Source organism: Carcharodon carcharias, chromosome 20 (genome assembly GCF_017639515.1).
Source record: "Carcharodon carcharias isolate sCarCar2 chromosome 20, sCarCar2.pri, whole genome shotgun sequence".
NCBI lineage: Eukaryota > Metazoa > Chordata > Chondrichthyes > Lamniformes > Lamnidae > Carcharodon > Carcharodon carcharias.
This window is the reverse complement of record NC_054486.1, coordinates 96389824-96411075: the sequence shown is the minus strand read 5'-3', so window position 1 is coordinate 96411075 and position 21252 is coordinate 96389824. Positions and strand designations below refer to the sequence as shown.

At 42.5% G+C, this 21252-nt stretch overlaps 1 protein-coding gene across 7 annotated transcripts in view; it reads left to right on the top strand.

The window, feature by feature from the left end:
• Nucleotides 1–21252, top strand: part of LOC121292622 (coiled-coil domain-containing protein 85C-like) — a 275315-nt gene that overhangs the window by 84669 nt on the left and 169394 nt on the right. The window lies entirely within an intron of this gene.

The window sequence follows — 21252 nt, the reverse complement described above, 5'->3', positions numbered from 1 at the left end:
GGCTAGAAGAAAATGATCATAGTGACTGAATGAGTGGATAATGGAAAGCAGTAATCTGGAGGCAGAGTAGTGTGGGATGTGTACAGTGATGTACGACAGGGGAAGGTAGTTTAGATAGAGCGAGGCAGAACCGTGGCGGAACTTGCAGATTCCCGGCTGTGCTGCAGTTTTTCAAAGTATGCATCTTGAGGCAGAGATATGTGCTGGTATTTAAATAAATGTTCATCAAAAAAAAGCTGCCCGGGATAAAAGCAAAGATTCAGTGCAAGTTAAAACATAGAATTTGAGAGTCATGATGATGATGGAGAGTTGATCCAGACAAATTGTTTGATTAAGGTGAATAGTTCAGCAGCAGTGGCTTTTGGTTAAGAATCTATTTGTGAAACTTGGAAACCCAACTAAAGTTTTCCTTCGCTGATCTAACTTCAGGAAATAGCGTGCAGTATCCTATTGTAGAAAACAATCTCAGTCTTGCTCAACCCCTGGAGACTGGGAATGCAGGAAATAAGCTCAGAGAATGCCAGAAAGACACTTCACATCAGTCAGTACCTGAAAGAGAAAGACATGTTATACTGGGCGGGATGGGACCGCAAACTGTGACGAGCCATCCAAAAGTCGATTGACTTTGGCGGGATCGGAAAATCTCACCGGTGAGGGGTGCCATAAAACTCCACCCTTCAAAACGTTAGCCAACTATTTCAGATACTTACTGAGCTGTTGTGCGTTTTAAGAATCATCTTCCATCATTTGCATAAATGCTCGTTTATTTTCTTCTGCTGTCGCAAAGGAGATCAGTTAACTTGCCATAGACTAGGAACCAGACCTAGAACCTTCTGTACCTCAATGGGTCATCTGTTCACTTTGATAAACCCACTGAGTGATCAGGACAGCTGATTAACATCAACTTGTTCAGTAAGCAGACCTCACCTTCCTGCAGCAAGATTACTGTGTAACCAAGTTGATGCCAGGGATAAGAAACCATAGCTGAGAGAGACTTGAGATACTGAGACTATTTCCACTCAAGCAGGGAATGCTGAAAGAAGATTTAATGTTTTTTTTTAATTGTGAAAAGTTTTATATTGTAAACAAGGGGAGATCGTGATGAGGGATTATCAATTTGAAATGATGACCAAAAGTTGGAAAAGAGACCTCAGAAAAATTTCTTTAATAGTGGGTTGTTAGAACATGAAATGCTTTGTCACAGTGAGTGCTTGAGGCAGGGACAAATGCATCCAGGAAGGTAAAATTAGATAAATTGATTATTTTTGCATTGCTGTGCTGAAGAACTAGCACAGACGCAATGGGCCAAATAGCCTCCTTCTGTGCTGTGAACTGACATGATTCTAAGACAGCTGCTGAGAGTGGAAGTGCTTCAGCTAAGTGGTGGGCAAATAGTCTGATTTATTTTTACACTTCCATAGCACTCCTTCAGTTCTGCACTGGAGGGTCAGCCTAGGTTTACACTCAAATCTCTGGAGCAAGTCTTGAACCCATAACCTTTTGACTCTCTGGCAAGAGTGCAGCCACCAAGCCAAGCTAACAGTTGAGGGAGGTCTGAAAGATAAATGGAAATATTGGAGATCCTCAGCAGTTCTTGCATTGTCTGTCATGAGACAAGAAGTTGGATAAATTGTCAAACTGGTGTGTATTATCACCACAAAGGCTCATAAAAACAAAAAAACTGCGGATGCTGGAAATCCAAAACAAAAACAGAATTACCTGGAAAAACTCAGCAGGTCTGGCAGCATCGGCAGAGAAGAAAAGAGTTGACGTTTCGAGTCCTCATGACCCTTCAACAGAACTGCTGTTGAAGGGTCATGAGGACTCGAAACGTCAACTCTTTTCTTCTCCGCCGATACCACAAAGGCTCTCCTGGCTTGATGAATGTCTCTGATATTTTACATGTTTGGTTATTTTCAGATTTTTCAGCACTTGCAGTGTTATGCTTTGTAGCTCACTTAAGGAAGAGCCTTGTTTCAAACCGGTGATTTACCTGTCATCCTTGCATCAAATGGGCCAACATTACCGTACGTTATGACAGCTGGTTACTGAAGCCCAATGAAAAATGGGCATTTAAGGGGTGGGGTGGAGAAAACTAAATAAACACCCAAGGAAAGATATTAAAGGGTACATAAAGGAAATAATGGTGCACAGCTCGAGTGTGGAGCTGCCATCAGCGTGACTACAAGTGGCCTCCATCTGTGATGAAAGCTCTATGGTCCGGTTTCACCAGTGGAGCTCATTAGCATTGTGGAGTTTCCTGGTGATTGTGACAAGGGACCTCTTGTCCTAACCTGAATTTTTCAGTGACATCCCTGTGAAGCACCTGGATCATTCAAGTGTTCTTTTCTTAGGAGCGTGAGTTTCTGTCGCATGACACAATTGTACCACTAATTGTTGTTGGCAGTGTCAGGCACCCACGAATTTGAATATTGACAGGGTACTTTTGAATATGAGCTCATTGTGGGCACCCATTGGGCTGGCTCCATGACAGCAGTACATTTATTATATTTATAGTGCTGGCTGTGAGGCTATTTTTTAGAATATGGACCTGTAGCTACTGGGAGCTGCATTAATTCAACACACATCTCATGCATGCACATGCATGTGGTGCAAGGTAACCCTGGTCAGTGTTAGCAGATGGTTTGGAGTTTCATTGTGATTGGATTCACGAGGGGTGGGTGGGAAATTGCAATAGACCACTGTTAAGCCAGGGGATTTGTTGTAATGTGACATCCTGTAGTTATTCACATTCCAGGCCAGCACTTTCACCAAATTCTAATTTTAAACAAGTGCTGGTGTGCGCTTGCCAACTGTAAGAGCAGCTGTTACAGTAACCATCTGGAAGTTTCTGTCAGAGTTTGGGTGAGGAGGGGAGTAGTATGGAAGTGTGGGAAAAGAGACAGAAACATCGATGATTAAACTTGTAGATGAGGAGAAACTGATGGGAGAATGTTCAACCTGATTGAAATTCCCTTGAGTTTAAGATGGGCCCTCTATCTCTCTTTATACTTTTCATCCGCCACCTTCAACATTCACTCCCTCCACCACTGACGCACAGTGGCAGCAGCATGTACAAAATGCACCGCAGCACCATGGCTCCTTTGACAGCACCTTCCAAACTCGTGACCTCCACCACCTAGAAGGAGAAGGGCAGCATAATGAGATCACCAGCACCTGCAAGTTCCCCTCCAAGCTACACACCAACCTGACTTAGAACTAATCGTTGTTCCTTCACTGTTGCTGGACCAAAATCCTGGCACTCCCTTCCTAAGAACATTGTGGGTATACCTACACATGGACTGCAGTGGTTCAAAAAGATGGCTCACCACCATCTCATCAAGGGCAATTAGGGATGGGTAATAAATGCTGGCCTGGCCAGCAACACCCACATCCTGTGAAATAATTTTGAAAAGAGTCTTTTGAAGTCTTGAAGACCATCATCAAAATATCCCGTAAACTTCCCAGTCTGGGAACTCTTTCTGAAAATGGTGATTGTATCTATCTCTGTGCGTGAACTCAGAGAAATAGTTTGACAAATAGATGGGAGGAGTAATGTTACATTCTGGGATCAGGTATCATAATGTAATCTGAGGAAGGGGGAAGGGCTGACAACTATCTTACTGGGAATAATTAAAAGAACCACAAAGCTCATGGCTGAATAAACAGGCCACTGTACTGCATGGGATTCAACCAGAGTTAGGTTAGTGCTGTGTTATAATGTCACACACAATGACCTTTGTATGAAGTCTTCCATCTAAATGCAAAGCTGATTTTAAAATGGACTGCGAATGTTGGGGAAGAAGATTCAAGAGGATGAAATTTATGAATGCCACGCTTGATCCACCAAAAACAGGAACAAGACACCAGTGTAGGGTGAGAGGCACAATCCTTACGTGTGGAATTTACACACTCTGAGACTGTTACTGCTGCACTGTGACAGTGCTGGTCCCAGTGTTTGCCTAATGAATAAGATTTGGGCCAAGAACTGCTCAGTGAGGAAGGAGTTACAATTTGGAAGAGGGCCTTAGAAGTTTAGTATACTTTTCTGCTATGGATGAGCAGATTTAGTAGTGACCCGATCAAGACCTTTGAGGTTATTAAGGGTTATAAGAAAAATGGTGATAATTGCTGAAAAAGAGACATGTCAAAGCTTTTCATCTTGCACTCATCAGGACACTTCACAAGAATATCAATATATGGGGAAACAACAATTTATATTTTGTGAGGAGAGTGCTGATTGGTTGGCAGATCAGTCACTATCACTGGTGCACCTCCATGGCAACGCCTCAGTCACCATCACTGGTGCACCTCCATGGCAATGCCTCTACCAACCAGAGTCCACTTGCCAATCAAACTGCACTCTTTTCCCATAAAGGGAGGTGATGGTGTAGTGGTATTGTCTGGACTAATAATCCAGGGACACAGGGTAATGCTCTCATGGGGACCCAGGTTTGAATTCCACCATGGCAGATGGTGAAATTTGAATTCAATAAAAATCTGGAATTAAAAGCCTAACGACAACCATGAAATCATTGCCAGTTGTCGTAAAAACCCATCTGGTTCACTAATGTCCTTTAGGGAAGGAAATCTGCCGCCCTTACCTGGTCTGGCCTACATGTGACTCCAGACCCTCTGCAATATGGTTACTCTTAAAATGCCCTCTGAAATGGCCGAGCAAGCCACTCAGTTGTCACCACGACCTTCTCAAGGGCAAATAGGGATGGGCAATAAATGCTGACAAAGCTCACATCCCGTGAATGATTTAAAACAAAATAGTTGTTTCCCCTTATATTGATATCCTTGCAAAGTATCCTGATGGATGCAAGATGAAAACCTTCAACATGTCTCTTTTTTCAGCAATACTCAAGTTCTGCACTACCAAACGACTTAAGTAGTGATAAGTTGTTCCTAACCAGACAGCAGGATCGTGATGAGAGGGCACAAATTTAAGATAATCGCAAAAAATTTAAATGGTGATTAGGAAATACTTACATAGCGGATGATTAGAATGTCGATCTCTCTGCCTCAAACTGTTGTTGAAACTACATAGATTCCCTTAAGGGAGAGTTTGATATTTGCTTGAAAATGGGGAATATTAAACAGCATGGCGAGCCAGCAAGAGGATGTGTGTGGAGAAAAATACTTATGCAGGCTGGGCTGGACTAAATAGCCTGCTCCTGTGCTGTCTTGTTGAAGCCTTTAAGGAAAAAAGGTTGGCATTGGGTACTTTACAGTCAATGAAGCACTTTAGAGATGGCGTCACTGTTGTAGGAAATATGGCGGACACCTGTGCATGCTGTAAATTCGCACAAACAGCAATGTGATAATGACCAGCTAATCTGTTTTTATGATATTGATTAAGGGATAAATATTGGCCAGAAGACCTAGGGATTACTTCCCTGCTCTTCCTTGAAATAGTGCCTTAATATAAACAGTGCTTGTTTCCTTTTAGCTTGGCAAATTCATTCTATAACACCACTCTCTTTATATTTTTCTTTGTAAAAGCCTGGTTATATCTGTGTGTGTGTGTGTGTGTGTGTGTGTGTGTGTTGTCATGGAGACACTCCAGAACAGTTACAGTGTATCTCCCTTAAGTACTCGATGCACGCTTTTGGATCTTTCCCAATGCAGCAATTGTTTTCTCTTCCAGATGCAGGCTCTTAAATTCATTGGGGATTCTTCTACTCTCTTGTCATAACTCTGGCAGCACCCCCGCCCTTCCCCTCAGGAGAACAGTGTAAATGGCTGCTTTAACTGTTTTTTTGATGCCTGTGCTAACTAATAGTGCAAATGCTACATAATAAACTTGTCAACAAAGTCCATGGAATAAAAGGGACAGTGGCAGCAAGGATATGAAGTTGGCTGCATGATAGGAAGCAGAGAGTAGTGTTGAACAGTTGTCTGACTGGAGGAAGGTATATATTGGTGTTCCCCAGGACTCAGCTTTTGTTTATATATATTAATGACCTAGACTCAGGTGTAGAATACACAACTTCAAAATTTGCAGTTGACACAAAACTTCGAAGTATTATGAACTGTGAGTAGGATAGTGTTAGACTTCAAGAGGATATAGATAAGCTTGATAGAATGGATGAATATGTGGCAGATGAAATTTAATTCGGTGAAGTGACACCCATTTCGGTCGGAAGAACGAGGAGAGAGAATATAAAATAAAGGGCAGAATTCTAAAGGGATGAAGGAGTAGAGGAATCTGGAGGTATATGTGTATAAATCATTGAAGATGGTTGAGGAAAAGGCACACTAGATTCTCGGCTCTTTAAATAGAGGCCTAGAGTATAGTAACAAGGAAGATCAAATGAATCTTTATGAAACCCTGGTTCTGCATCAACTGGAGTATTCTGTCCTATTCTGGGCACCGCACTTTAAGAAGGCTGTGAAGGTTTTGGAGAAGGAGCAGTGAAGATTTCCAAGAATGTTTCCAGGCTTGAAAGAATTCAATTACATGGATAAATTGGAAAAGCTGGGGCTGTCCTTTTCGGAGAAGAAAAGATAGGAGATTTCATAGAGGAGCTCAAAATCATGTAAGTTTGAGACAGAATAGGTAGAGCAAAATGGTTTCCATTGGCAAAAGAATCACAAACTGGTGGACACTGATTTAAAGAGATTGGCAAAAAACGCAACAGCAACATAAGGAAGAACCTTTTTCTGGGCCCTGGAATCCACTGCCTGAGACTGAATCTGCCTCCACCACAATCATGGCTTTCAAAAAAAAACAGAATTGAACTGAAGAGAAAACATTTACAGGTGTGTGAGGAAAGGCAGAGGAGCGGGATTGCTGAGTTTCTCTTAGAGACCGTGCATGGACGTGACGACTGAATGACCCCTTCCTGTGCCATAACCATTCTATGATTCTGTGATTCCCTTTGCTCAGATTTTGTCCCCCTCCCTTTCAAAAGGGATATCATCAACCCCGTCTTCAGAAAACCCGCCCCATGACCTCTGTCCTTGCCCCATCAGCAGCTTTTCCAAAGTTATTCAATGCACTGTGACCTGTCAGATCCCTCAATTAATTCCCACTAGCTCACCATCCCTGTCCTGGCTGCCCCACACTCGCCATTGTTTGATGTATCAAATTCAAAACCCTTGTCTTTTCTTCGAATCTCTTTGTAACCTTGTCTCTATATACAACCTTGTCTTAAAAACACATGCATGCATGCACCATTCCTCTTACTAACCTCGTGTGCGTTGCCCTCCCTTCACTCTCACACTGATGACAAAGGATTTCGGACCCAACTCTCCTTTTTATTGTTGTTGATCCACCAGAGCTTACCTCATATTAGCTGCCCAACACTTTCCTTTCCCAAGTGTGAGACTCATTTTTCCTGGGACATGCTCTTAAAGGGGGGACACACCTCAAGAATTTCCTGTGTGCAAGTCAGAAATTACACACGCAATCAAAAGTCAGTTTGGAGTGCTATCTCCAATTTGCAACCTTAAAATAGTCTCGTGGAATTTACAGCAATCCTGTAGAATCCTTTGGCAATTTACAGTGACACTTCCCTGCCTCCCACATGCAGAATCAGTCTGGTTGACCCCTCGAAGCACACATTCTGTGTTATGTTGCAAAACGAGAGTTATGCCTCTTTGAAAAACAGTTCAATTTTCAGTGCACACACATTAAGTATAGATCACATCCTTGTTACTTTTTATATGAATATTCTCAGGATTTTATTCTGTTGCTATAACAAGCTAATTATGCAGGCTTCAGGTCTCTAGGGAAAAGGCAATAAACAATTAGTAAATGATAAATATTTGCTCACTTTAAAAAAAAAATTTCCATTCCCTCCCCTCAATTGCCCCTGTCTGCGCATGATGTCTTCTCTTGCTGTGGTCTCGTCCTCCAGTCCCTGGTCCAAGCACACAGTCTTCACCTGCTAGCTGGAATGGTGAATCTCAACTGGCTGTTGGTTCATGGAGGACCTCACACACCCAAGCCTAAGCTCAGCTTCATCCAGTCACGTATGTGCACATTCAGGAAGGAATTGACTGGATGGCAATCAGCTGCGGGAGCTCCAGAATCTCTTTTCCTTCAGCCCGCCATTGCTATCCAAGCCTACAGTACTAAGACCAATTGCAGCAGCTGAGGTTAACTAACTTAGCAGGAACCAAGAATTGAGCCTCAGGACCATCTTGCTTTTTAGAGCAGTGTCATTACCTACTAGGCTACTGGGGAAAACTCGCAATTGCTCACGCCGCAGGTGTTTAATACACTAGAAATGAAGGTTAAAGAATCCATTCAGTGAAGCAGCCTCTACTTGACTTCAGATTTCTAAGTCTCCTGATCTTTGATGTGAACCCTGTTGGAGATGTGTATCTTTATAATCCGTGCTGTGTAGCGAGGTATTATAGACTTTGCCCTTCTCCAAAGGGGCTTCTAACTGCCTGTAATTAAATATCTGTGTATAATTCACTTGGAAAGATTTGCCTTACTGACGTCACTTTTGTTTTTATTAAATTCCCTTAATTTAATTCAAGGTTTTTTTTAATCCCTCACTCTGATTGAAGTGTGTGGACATACTGACAAAGATGAAATGAGTACTTGGGCTTTGAACTGTTTCGGGACATCCTGAGATTGTGAAAGATGCTATATAAATGTAAAACAAAAACAAAAATACCTGGAAAAACTCAGCAGGTCTGGCAGCATCTGCGGAGAGGAACACAGTTAACGTTTCGAGTCCGTATGACTCTTCAACAGAACTAAGTAAAAATAGGAGAGGTGAAATATAAACTGGTTTTGGGGGGGGGGGGGGACTAACCCTTAATCCCCCCTTAAACCAGCTTATATTTCACCTCTCTTCAACAGAACTATGTAAAAATAGAAGAGTCATTCGGACTCGAAACGTTAACTGTGTTCCTCTCCGCAGATGCTGCCAGACCTGCTGAGTTTTTCCAGATATTTTTGTTTTTGTTTTGGATTTCCAGCATCCACAGGTTTTTGCTTTTATCTATATAAATGCAAGTTCTTTCTTCTGTTAAAACTTAACTCATTGGTACAATACATATCAAGGGTGGTGCTCAGTGTGTACAAAGTCCAGATGATAATAGATTGGGGCTAATCTAACTATTGATGACTAGGACGGAGCAAGCGTTCTGCAGCAACATTGCCCAGACAGCCTTGAACTTATTCTGTACACAGTGTAAATACATAAAAGATTGCATTCTCTCTCTGTCGGTGAGAATAGCTAGGTTATTCAGTGGGGGTTACACAGCCTGTTTTATATGGTTATTGCTTTCCTAGCTGAGAAAAATGACATGCTGTCACAACTTGTTGTCAGATAGGCAGATATGAGCTTGCGCACACTCCCAGTGGGGGGTAGTGGATAGTGATTAGTGAGCTTGGATGAAAGCCCCCTCCTTTCTCAGCTCAAGAATGGGCAGACTAACAACAACAATATCCCCAGCGTTGCTCTGGCTGAAATCCAGCAACTCAGCAAAGACATCAAATGTTCTTTTAATAAAAGCCATGAGGTGACTGGTTCCATATAAGGGCCACCTCCACAGCTTTGTCCTTGGAAATATCAAGAAGCCTTCAAGTGACATTGCCTTTGGCTTCCAATCAAAGGGAAACTGCCTTAATCTAATCTCCCTTTTCTTCTAGTGGTATTTCCCTGGTCTGGGTGTGTTGCACAATCACTTTTTTTCCACTGACTTGTCTTAGATAGGGAATGAGCAGGACTAATACCAGAAAATAAGCTCTTGACAAACGGGTCCTGTGGAAAGCACAAAGCTAAATAAATGCAGACATTGTTAAAATCCCACCAAGCTCACGTGTCTGTCATACTGGCTGAAGTGCATCAGCCACCTGCAGAAACAAAGAATGCATTTGAAAAGCAACTTTTATGAGCTCAGGGAATCTTAAAGTGCTTCACAACCAATCAAGTTATTTTTGAAGTGTGATGTTATAATGTAGGAAATGCAGCAGCCATTTTGCACACAGCAAGGTCCCACAAACAGCAATGAGGTCATGACTCAATAATCTGCTTTAGTGATGTTGGTGAAGGGATAAATGGTAGCCAGGCTACTAAACTGAAAACAACTTAAAAAAAACAAAATACTTGCATTTATATAGCGCTTCTCGTGATCACCATTCTTGGCAAAGTGCTTAATAGCCAATTAAGTACTTTTGAAGTGTAGTCACTGTTGTAATGTAAGAGATGCAGCAGCTAATTTATACTCAGCAAATTCCCACAGATTATTTTTATTGTTTGGGAATTGATGTCACTGGCAAGCCCAGCATTTGTTGCCCATCCCTAATTGCCCTTGAATTGAGTGACTTGTGAGGCCATTTCAGAGAGCAGCTAAGAGTCAACCACGTTGCTGTGGATCTGGAGTCACATGTAGGCCAGACCGGGTAAGGATGGCAGAGTTTCTTCCCTAAAGGACATGAGTGAACCAGATGGGTTTTTATGCTAATCAATGACAGTTACATGGTCACTATTATTTAGACTAGCTTTATATTCCAGATTTTCTTCATTAAATTTAAGTTCCACCAGCTGCCGTATTGGGATTGGAACCCAGGTCACCAGAGCATTAACCTGGACCTCTGGATTAACAGTCCAATGACATTCCCACCACAAGCTTTCCTTAATGATAATGACCAAATAATCTGATTTTTGTGATGTTGGTTGAGGGGAACAAAGAGAGCCAGGACACTGGGGATAACTCCACTGCTCTTCTTCAAAATAGCCATGGGATCTTTTACATCCAGCCGCACAGGCAGATGGGGCCTTCGTTTAACATATCTCCTGAAAGAAAACACCTCTGACAGTGCAGGACTCCCTCAGTACTGCACTGAATGATGTGCTTGGGTCACTGGAGTAGGACTTGAACTCACAACGTTGTGACTCAGAGGCAAGAGTACTACCGGCTGAGCCAGGGTTGATGACAGAGGGGCCATTGTTCATCAAGATGGAGAATCTTCCCCACACTGTGTCCAATTGAGAGTCTGAAGATATGCCACAATGAAACTAAGCAAGGAGTGTTATGGGGGAAGGTGCCTCTGCCCATTACCTACTAGGCTACTGAGAGAAACGTGCAATTACTTACACCACAGGCGTGATGATTGTGCAACACACCCATACTAGGAAAATACCACTAGAAGAAAAGAGGTGGCATGAGCAGTGATAATTTTGTCCTTTTCAGTCTGAGGGGCATTGCAAACCACTGCATTTTACATTGACAGATCCTAAGTGCCAGCAACTCAGGATTAGTATCTCAAAGATGTAGAGAATCGCTTTCTCGGTAGTCTTCCTGTCAAGTCTCAGTTTGGCTACATCTAAATGGTAATGAAGCTGTTGCACCCATTAATCGAGGGTTTACTGTTTGTTTTTTTAGTTTATTCAAAACTCCATTTCCAGGAAATAAGTTTGGCGGTGCATGGAGGATTGAAGCTGTTCACAATTTGAATACCAGTGACGTACGCATTAAATAAATATGGGTGTGTTGCACAATCATTACGCCTGTGGCATGAGCAATTGCATGTTTCCCTCAGTAGCCTAGTAGGTATTGGGCAGAGGCGCCTTCCCCCACAACACTCCTGAGAGTTTTTAATTTCTTTTTAAAACACCATTAAATCCAATTGCATAACACTGAAATCGTATATTTTGAATATTTGAATATTTTTCATGGCGCTAATTATTTAACTTGTAGCTCTCTTGTTGGTCATGTGGGAAATGAGGGTGGGAATGGGCCATACAGATCAATAAGGCCTCAGATGTACCTTCAGAGTAGTATTGGCCCAAGTGATCTTCAATCAGGTGATGGCAGGGGAGCAATACAACTGGCTTCCGAATCCCTGGACAGCTGTGGGAGATATTAGTAAGAGTGGGAATTTTCTGCTCCCTCTTTTGTATGTGAAGGACAATTTCTTGGGGTAAACTGATGGGTGGCTGCGAAACTGTACCAGTCTTCAGGGGAGCAGATGGCTGTTGGGGGCTGTTGGGATGTTGGAGAAGGATACAGAAAGTTACACACACAATAGTATTTCAAAAGAGCTGCTGATATTTCATTAGAGAGCGTCGGAACGTCTCAGTGACTAGAATAGCTATTATTGATAACTCCACCCCCTGCTGCTGTGCTGGCTTTGGATAATAAAACATCCACTGTGGAGGGACACCAGCAGTGCAGTCTTCACTTCCTATTAACGTCAAGAATTATAACCATGTCGGTCACTGTGCTTCCATCTCCTTACCAATCCAGCAAAGTGTTGTAGCAGACTGTCTCCTTGAGTTTTCACATGCTGATAGAATCCATAAACTTGGACAAAAAAAATCAGCAAGCTTGACCTCATTGCTTCCTGACTTTTTCTCTTTGCACTCTGTGCTATCCCTCATCAAAATGCCACTTCACCTTGGGTTCTCAATAAATATTAACTCGAATCTATAGCACAACGTTCTGTGGAACGTTGCTCCAATTTTTTTTTATATAAGCTTTGTGGGGGGACATAAATAAGAAGCAAGTTACTTGTTAAAATTCATTCTCAGGTTGTGCATATCGTTGGCAAGACCAGTATTTATTGGCCATCCCTATTTGTTACAACTGAGCAACTTGCTCAGCCACTTCAGAGGACAGTGAAGTCAATCACATTGCTGTGCGCCGGGAGTCACAAATAGGTCATAGGTCATTTGTGCCCATCAAGCTGAGGGATGTTAAGGCTGAGGGATAGGGTGTTTGCATTTCCATGGGTAGCAAACACTCTGCTATAACACAAATTATATTTGCTCTGTCTTTAACCATGGGGCTCATTATCCCCTTCACCCACAATAGTGGGACATGTATTTCACCCCATTTCTTATTTCAATTAATGCCTCATTTAGAGACAGTTTTGTGCTCTATAGGGGCCCAAACTCATAGGACTCTTGCAACCCCACAGTAAATGGTTTTTGTTACTTCACTCTGGGCTGGATTTGTACCCAGATGCCAGAGGTCAAAGGTCAGCATCTAATAACTCCACTTTGCACCGTCCCTTGCCTTATTTTGTTTCCATAAATTACATGTGAACCCCCTAAGCTTTGGGACAGAAATACAGCCTTGAAGTAGTGCCTTTGATATGGGATCTCTTTCCCTTATGTGGGAGAGATATACTTGTATGAAGGGAAATAGAAGTATGTGCGTCAGTTAAACAGACATTTCTTTCAATAGGCCTTACTAATTGATTTATGTAGACTTGTATGTGCTAAATCTTGGAAGTGAGTGCAATATTTTGACAGTGCCTAATTTATCATTTAACTTTCAGCAGAGACTTTCAAACTTTTCCTTGTCACAGACCAATTGGGAGTATTGACATTCAGTAAATACAGACCAGATTTGGTATGCTGAATTCCCGTTGTAGTTCATGTCAGGCAAGCAGCCTGACAACAGCAGGGAAGTGGAGAGTTTGAGAAATGTCATCAGCATTGTTGTGGAAAGTTGACTTTGCACCTACAGATGGTGTCACCAAGGAGCAGTAAGTAGATGAAGAAGAGGAAAGGGCAGAGGAAAAATCCTTAGAGTCTGGAGGTAATGGTCAGGGCCAAGAATAGATACCATTACTGGAGAAGATCGGGCTGGTAAGAGTGAAATCAAATGAGGGCAGTTCCAACACTCTTGCTGCATAAAATATTTTCCACTGGAACACAACACCAGAAAGGGAGTCAAAAACAGGAACAAATCTTGAGTACAGAATTCTCAAGGCACAGTGGTAATGGGGAATGGTATCCCCATTTATGGATGGACAAAAAACTTAACAAATCCCATGGATTCTTTTGGATCCCCTCATAGCCTCTGTAGGGTCCAGGGGCCCTGGTGTGAAAAGCTACAGATTATCTCCATTGCAAAGGGACGCAATAGTTTGTATTTAATCCCAGGTTGGACGAGTGCATAGATGACTTTGGTTGTACAAAGATATCTGTAGTTGTGAGTTTGCAATAAATTTATCTCTTGTAATTCTCTCCATCTATTAATCTTCAAGTAAATTTGCACTACAGCTTTACAAAGCTACATTACAACAATATTTAAGTAAATAAATGAAGAAGAACATTGAGGATTCACGCTCCCATGTGCAGAGTTTTGACTGCTGGGTGTGCATGTTAGGGATTGGCCATGTCCCTGCCTTCCCAATATTCCCTCCTGCCTGTGAAGCTACCCACAAGGAGATTAAAAACTCATAAAATTAGCCCATGGTCTCTCAAGTTGCTTTATTTCCACCCTTTTGAAAATCCTTTTATTAGACAGCTGGGTTTCTGGCCCACACTGGAAGACTCCCCATGTTTAAAAGGAAGCCAAGTCAAGCCCCTGAGGATTTATGTTTGTGTAGAAGCACGCTCAGGGAGGCCTCTTAGTCAAACAGAACAAACTTAATCTACGCGAGGGCTCCCATGGCTGTTTGTATCCAGCCAGCACCTCATACAGACATTTTTTCCGAAGAAATCCCTCCCAAGAATTTTTCCCCCGTGCTAGCCACACATTGGTTGAACAAATCACATGACCCCCTACTCAGTTGAACTGATCTTAAAGTGACAATCATTACAGTTTGCTCTCTCTCTTTAAAGGGCTCCTCGCTTGCCAACCTCCAGGAAGTTCAGGTACAAGTTGGTTGAACCAATCCCAAGTGATGTGTGGCAGTAATGTTGGATTTTAACCTCCAGCAACAGCATTTATGTAGCACCTTTAATTTAATAAAACATCCCAAGGTGCTTCAAGGAGCATTAAAAAAACAAAATTAGACACTGAGCCATATAAAGAGATATTGGGGCAGATCACCAAAAGCTTTGTTAAAGAGGTGGGTTTTAAAGAAGGAAAAAGAGCTGGAGAGTGTGAGAGGGGGACTTTCAGATCTTGGGGCCTGGGTAGCTGAAGGCATGACTACCAATGATGATTAAATCAAATTCAGAAAAGTGCAAGAGGCCAGCTAAAACTGCACAGTCTACCAGCGTTGAACTTTCTGCTGTTTGTCAAACTAGGACAGCCACCACCCCTCCTAGTTGTTTGGGGCAAATATTTAGAGGAAGAATCTCAGTAACTTCAGGTGCCTTTAATAAAGTAGAATGGCTAGCCACAGTTGACAATGTTAGAAATGCAGATCCCTTTAAGAGTAAACCAGACAAGCTTCACAGTGAATTTAGGGCAGGTGATATGAAGCCTGTATTTAAGAGCTGGGTTTTTCCCTAGTGACAGGGTTTTTGCTTCTTGCTAGGGAAAGGGTCATGGAAGGAAGCGAGGCAACTGGTATTTGTACTGAACTGCAGTTTAGCAATAAAACAGTTGTGATTCACAGAATGTCTTTTGCTGTCTGATTCGGTAACTGGATATCCACCTGTTAAACAACATTGACACTGAATATTGTAGACCTGTCTGGTTCTGGTCAGATTTGTGAGTTACACAGAGTTCCTAAAGCACAGCATAGGTACTTTGATTCCAGAGACTCACTTTACCTCCTGTCACCTTCTAAAGGGGACTACTAACTAATTGGCTAAGATCCAAGGTTGCAATTATTCCATAACGATAACACCACATTACAGCAACCTTCAGTAATTTCAACTCTGGTTCTTACTTGAATTCTTAAAAGAATTATTTGAAACCCAAGTAAATATATTTTGTACTGTCATGAAGTGGCTGGGAAGCGAGACTGAGAGTTTGAGTTAGGTTAAGTCCTATAGGAAGCTTAAGTTTTTTTTGGTTTGTGATAATGTCTGAAGCACTTAATTAGTCTGATCTATTCTCTCCCAAATGCATTCCATTCCAGGTCACCTGATGCCTCCAAAATCTGCTTTACTCTCTCTACGGCATAATACTCTTATTGCCTGTGTTGTGCCAGTACTTGATGTGCTACGTAATAACTGTCAAATACTGAATGGGTTGACACTCTCATTTCAACTTTGGCTCCTTGCTTGGCCTTGCTGTCTTGAGGGAGAGTTTTTTTTTAATGAGTTGTAAATTGAGTTTGAGGTGAAATAGTTCAGAGGCCATTTCTTGAATGGAGGGGGCAAGGAAAAGAAGGACGAAAGAGATGGTTGAAGAGGCAAACTAAACCTTGACCAATTCAATCTTGTCTGCTGTGAAGAAATTGTTTTGGCAATAAACAATGGTACATAGAGGAAACTAGATGAAGACCAGAGGGAAATTTTGGATTTGCCTTTTCATTCTTCTTAGCATAGCTGGTCACTTTTGTTTCAATTTTGTTGCAAATTGAATTGTGTAGACTGCGAAGTAAGTTGCACTATTTCAAATTCACCTCAGTACCAACCTGCCCCTTCTCTTAATTTTTGCATATTATTCATGATTCAGTGTTCCTCCCCTTTTACACACCCCGCACTAATTTATTTGGTGATGGCAAAATCTAGATCTATTTATAGAGTTCCAAAATGGGATCCACAATGTCAGCTGTAGCTCAGCCGGTAGCATTCTTCCTACAAATGTTGAGAGTTCAAGCTCTGCTCAAGAGGTTTGAGTGCAGAATCTTGAACGGCACTCCAGTGCCAGTATTGAGCAGGTGGTGCACTGTCAGAGGTGCTACCTTTCGGCTGAGGTGTTAAACTGAAGCTGTGGCTCCCCTCTTGGGTTGATATAAAAGACTCTATGACAATATTTTGAAACAAGGCTCTGTAGTTCTTCCTGGTCTTCTGACCAATATTCGTCCCTTAACCAATGTCACTAAAACAAACTATCTGATTGTTATTGCATTGCTGTTCCAAAATTGGTTGTCTTGACTGTCACAACAGTGACAACACTCTGTTCTATTTCTATGTTTGCTTAATACAAAATTACCACTCTGACACAGGACTGGTTAACAAAACATACATTTGGTTTAGTTGAAGATGTAGTACAGTTCTCAGCAGTCAGATTTGCTATAAAGATACAACAGCTATTGTTAATAGGAAAGCACAGCTGCAGTTCCTTCGTTCACATGCTGTTAGCTAAATAGAAAGCTCCTCTGAATAATGTCTGCTGGTCACATAGTTTTCATCCTGGCTACTTTCTCATTAGCATATTTTCTCAATGCGATATCACAACACACTTGAAGCACTTTGGGGAAATTTTAAATTCATTTCTGGGATGTGGGCATCACTGGCTGGGCCAGTATTTATTGCCCATTCCTAATTGCCCTGAGAAGATGGTGGTGAGCTGCCTTCTTGAACTGCTGCAGTCCATGTGGTGTAGGTACACCCACAGTGTTGTTAGGGAGGGAGTGCCAGGATTTTGACCCAGCGACAGTGAAGGAACAGCAACATATTTCCAAGTCAGGATGGTGAGTGTCTTGGAGGGGGACTTGCAGGTGGTGGTGTTCCCATGTGTCTGCTGCCCTTGTCCTTCTACATGGTAGCGGTTGTGGATTTGGATGGTGCTGTCTAAGGAACCTTGGTGAGTTTATGCATTGCATCTTGTAGATGGTATGCACTGCTGCTACTGTGCGTCGGTGTTGGAGGGAGTAAATGTTTGTGGATTTGGTGCCAATCAAGTGAGGTGCTTTGTCCTGGATGGTGTCGAGCTTCTTGAGTGTTGTTGGAGCTGCACTCATCCAGGCAGGTGGGGAGTATTCCGTCACACTCCTGACTTGTGCCTTGTAGATGGTGGAGAGGCTTTGGTGAGTCAGGAGGTGAGTTACTCACCGCATAATTCCTAGCCTCTGACCTGTTCTTGTAGCCACAGTACTTATATGGCTAGTCCAGTTCAGTCCCTGGTCAATGACATCGAGTTCTCAAAAGGCACAAAACAAATACAAATCATTTATTTCTTTTTCACCCCTATTTACTGTTCCTGCATTCCATACCCTATCAATCTGGCAATGAAATGCACACATTGCCAGTATAAAGGAAGACTTGGGTTTTCTGTAGCTTGCTGTGCCATGTTTCTCAGAAACTCTAATACTTGAAGCAATTGATAGTGTTTTTTTTTTAAATGCTTTCTTATTTTGGTGCAAAATAAGTAATCGTTTCTTTGTGTCCTACTTGGCCTCTGAATTGGAGATGTTGCAGAAGTGCCTGCAGCAGATACTTGAAACCATGGTGGAGTTATTGGCACAATGCCAAGTTAGCGTGTATAGTGCTTTTGTGATTCGCTGTGGTTGGAAGGTGTTAATTTTGATTTCTATCAAACATCTTTGATCTGTCAACAAAATGGATTGTAGGTAAAGAAACTTAGTGATGTTATTTGTTCGCACTCTTACCATCAATGCAGTGGGAAGGATGCAATACACATGAAGTGTTTTATAAAAAGACTTGCATTCATTTAGCGCGTTTCACAACCACCAGTTATCTCAAAGTGCTACTTAGCCAATGAAGTACTTTTGAAGTGTAGTCACCGTTTAATACAGGAAACGTGACAGCCAGTTTGTGCTCAGCAAACTTCCACAAACATCAATGTGACAATGACCAGAAGAACTGTTTTTTGTGATGTTGATTGAGGGATGAATATTGGCCAGGAAGACAGGGAGAACTCCCCTGCTCTTCTTTGAAATTTTACGACCAGCTAAGAGGTAGACTTGGTTTCATGTCTCCTCTGAAAGGCAACACCTCCTATTGTGCAGCACTCCCTCAGTACAGCACTGCAGTGTCCGCCATGATATTTGTACTCAAGTCCTGGAGTGCAACTTGAAGTTGGAGCTATGTGTCTTAGAGGCAAGAGTGCTATCAGCTGAGCCACACTGACACTAGAGGAGTGCTGAGCTAATTCAATCTATATCATGGGTAACCGAGGATGATGTAATTTGGACAAGTCAAGTATGATTAAAGTTCCTTTTGAATCCAATAGTGAATCAAATCTCTAAATAGAGTGATGTTGTGGTGAAAAATAACTGCAGGTTTGTTCCACAGGCTGTATGCCTACCCTTTGGGGAGAATTTTCCCCCCGTCGGTTGGGCCTTTGGGAGTAGGCGCGAGCAAGCGCAGAGCCGATCGCCACCCGTGATCGGCTGCGCGCTGCCATTTTACGCGGGTCGGCAAATTAAGACCTGCCCAGCGTGACGCGCGCCGAGAAGCGCTCAGCGCTACCTGTGCGGGCAGGGGGAGGAGGGAGAGTCGGGGCCTGCGCTCTTTCGTGCATGTGCGCAAAAAAGTACAGAAATCTCCCTGAGGCCCGGCGCTACCTCAGGGAGATTAATTTCATAATGTGAATTTTAAATAAAGAAGCTAAAAAATCATGACCCCCTCATGTGACAGCGAAAAATATTTATTAATGTAATGAACCCTTCATGAAATCTCATCCCACCCGTGGATGAGGTTTCATGAAAAATGTGAAGGCTGCTTGGGCTCTTCACCTGCCCCCCCCGCCAACCTTAAGGTTGGACGGGCAGCCCTGTCAATATCTTTAATTGGTTTATTAATGGCCTTAACAGGCCTTTGACAGTTCAGTGGACCTGCAGCCAATTCCGGTGTGTGCCTGCCGAACGGAAGATTGGAATGTCGCGCAGTGATGTCGGAAATCACGCCCAACATCACCGCGCGTCATTTTGTGCGTCGGCATTTGGGGCCAGCCCCTGCCCGCCGAACAGAAAATTCTCCCCTATATTTCCATATGCTGCCCGTGAACATGAACAGCCCAGTTATAACCCGATTCAAATAAAAACAGAAAATGCTGGAAAAACACTGATGAGAGAGTCTTTCCAGCGTTTTCTGTTTTTATTTCAGATTTCCAGCATCTCCAGCATTTTGCTTTCATATTAATATAACCTAATTAAGTTGCTGTGGGGAATGAAATTGTGAGATAAACTGCTTTGAAATGACCCAGTTGTTATATATTCAGAAGTAAAACTTCACGCTCAGTCCTTGCTCTGTGTTGTGTGGGCCAGAGAAGTGGTCGACGAACTCCTGTTATCCGCAGCCCCTCTTGACTGGGGAGGTGGTGGAGTAAACAGCTCCGCTGAGTAGTGTACATGTGTGGATGTCAAATTTAGAAAGTATTCTAATTTGGCTATAGTGGTCAAATAGATTATTGACACTCATTGCCTGGGCCCAACCATACGGAGTGGCTGAGGTACCAAAATGTGGCCAGTACGTTTCCTGGGGACCTCATTTTAGCGTGAATCAGCAGTTCATGGGGAAAGGGAGAGGTGAGAACATTGGAGAAGAATATTTGTTTCAAGAAATGTCATCAATCTTCTTAAATCCAGTTCAATCAGCATAAGAGGCATGGTCATTGGGCATGAGAGTTCTGGCTGTTTAGATAAAACTTTGGAAAAGTTCCAAAGCATCCACAGACAAAGTTCATGTACAAGGGGCAAAACCACTCACACTTTTCCTAGGGCTCTAATGAATGAAACACAGATACATTTGGACTGAGCTTGCTAACTCCGGTTGGGTGGCATACCTGGAGATTTTTTCAAATGACTTCCAAACCCCTCCTCCCACCCACGCAGTCAAACCGCTTTTTCTTCCCATCTCCAATAATTTTTATAGACAATTAACAAAAGTATTCAAAGAAAATGAAGAAATGCACAGTGGTTTTGGCAATGACCCCTGTGATTTCTTGCCCTGGGTTTGTGCTTGCAGCAGCGCTTGAGCGATTCATATTTAATTCCTGGAGGCTTCAACACAATCCTGGAGGGTTGGCAACCCTAATGTGGGAACTGTATCTCATGTAAGGGGAAGGACTTTGTGAACTCAGCATACATTTAACATTTAATTATTGGCTTTTGTGCAGGTTAATTGGCAAACGCAAAAAGAAGGTTTTCTGTATTTTGTCTCGATGAAGACAGTACCAGTTTAATCAGCCATTGAGGGGGCTTTTATTGATTCACTTCAGTTGCTACTAAAAAAATGTTATTGACCCTTAGGCCTCCTGAAGACGTGATCATTATTTTCTTTTTTTTAAAAAGGAAAGCTTTAGCTCCCCAGTGGCTTATTTCATAAAGGTAACTTACAACCTATGCAGCAACTGTATACTCCAGTCAAAGTACAGGCACTGCTGCCATCTTTTCTGCCTGTTGATGAACTGAGCCATAGGCCTACAAGCTTTGTTTTTATTCAGCAGCCCAGGAATATCTTCCCTAGCCATCAGGGAGGGCCCATTGGCATGAAAACAGACTCCTCAGTTGTGGTTTGAAGACAATGAATGGTGCAGTTGATTTTTGCTGTTGTTTGGATTGTGTGGAATTCTCACAGTGCTGTAAACAGAATGGTTTCCATGCTGCAGAGAGCTGCCAAATCAGTTCAAGGAGCAGCACAATTGGGCAAACATGGCAAATGGCATTCGACACTGATAAGGAACTTGGAAAAAATGTAGAAATATACAATCAGCTGAACTGAATTAGGGCAG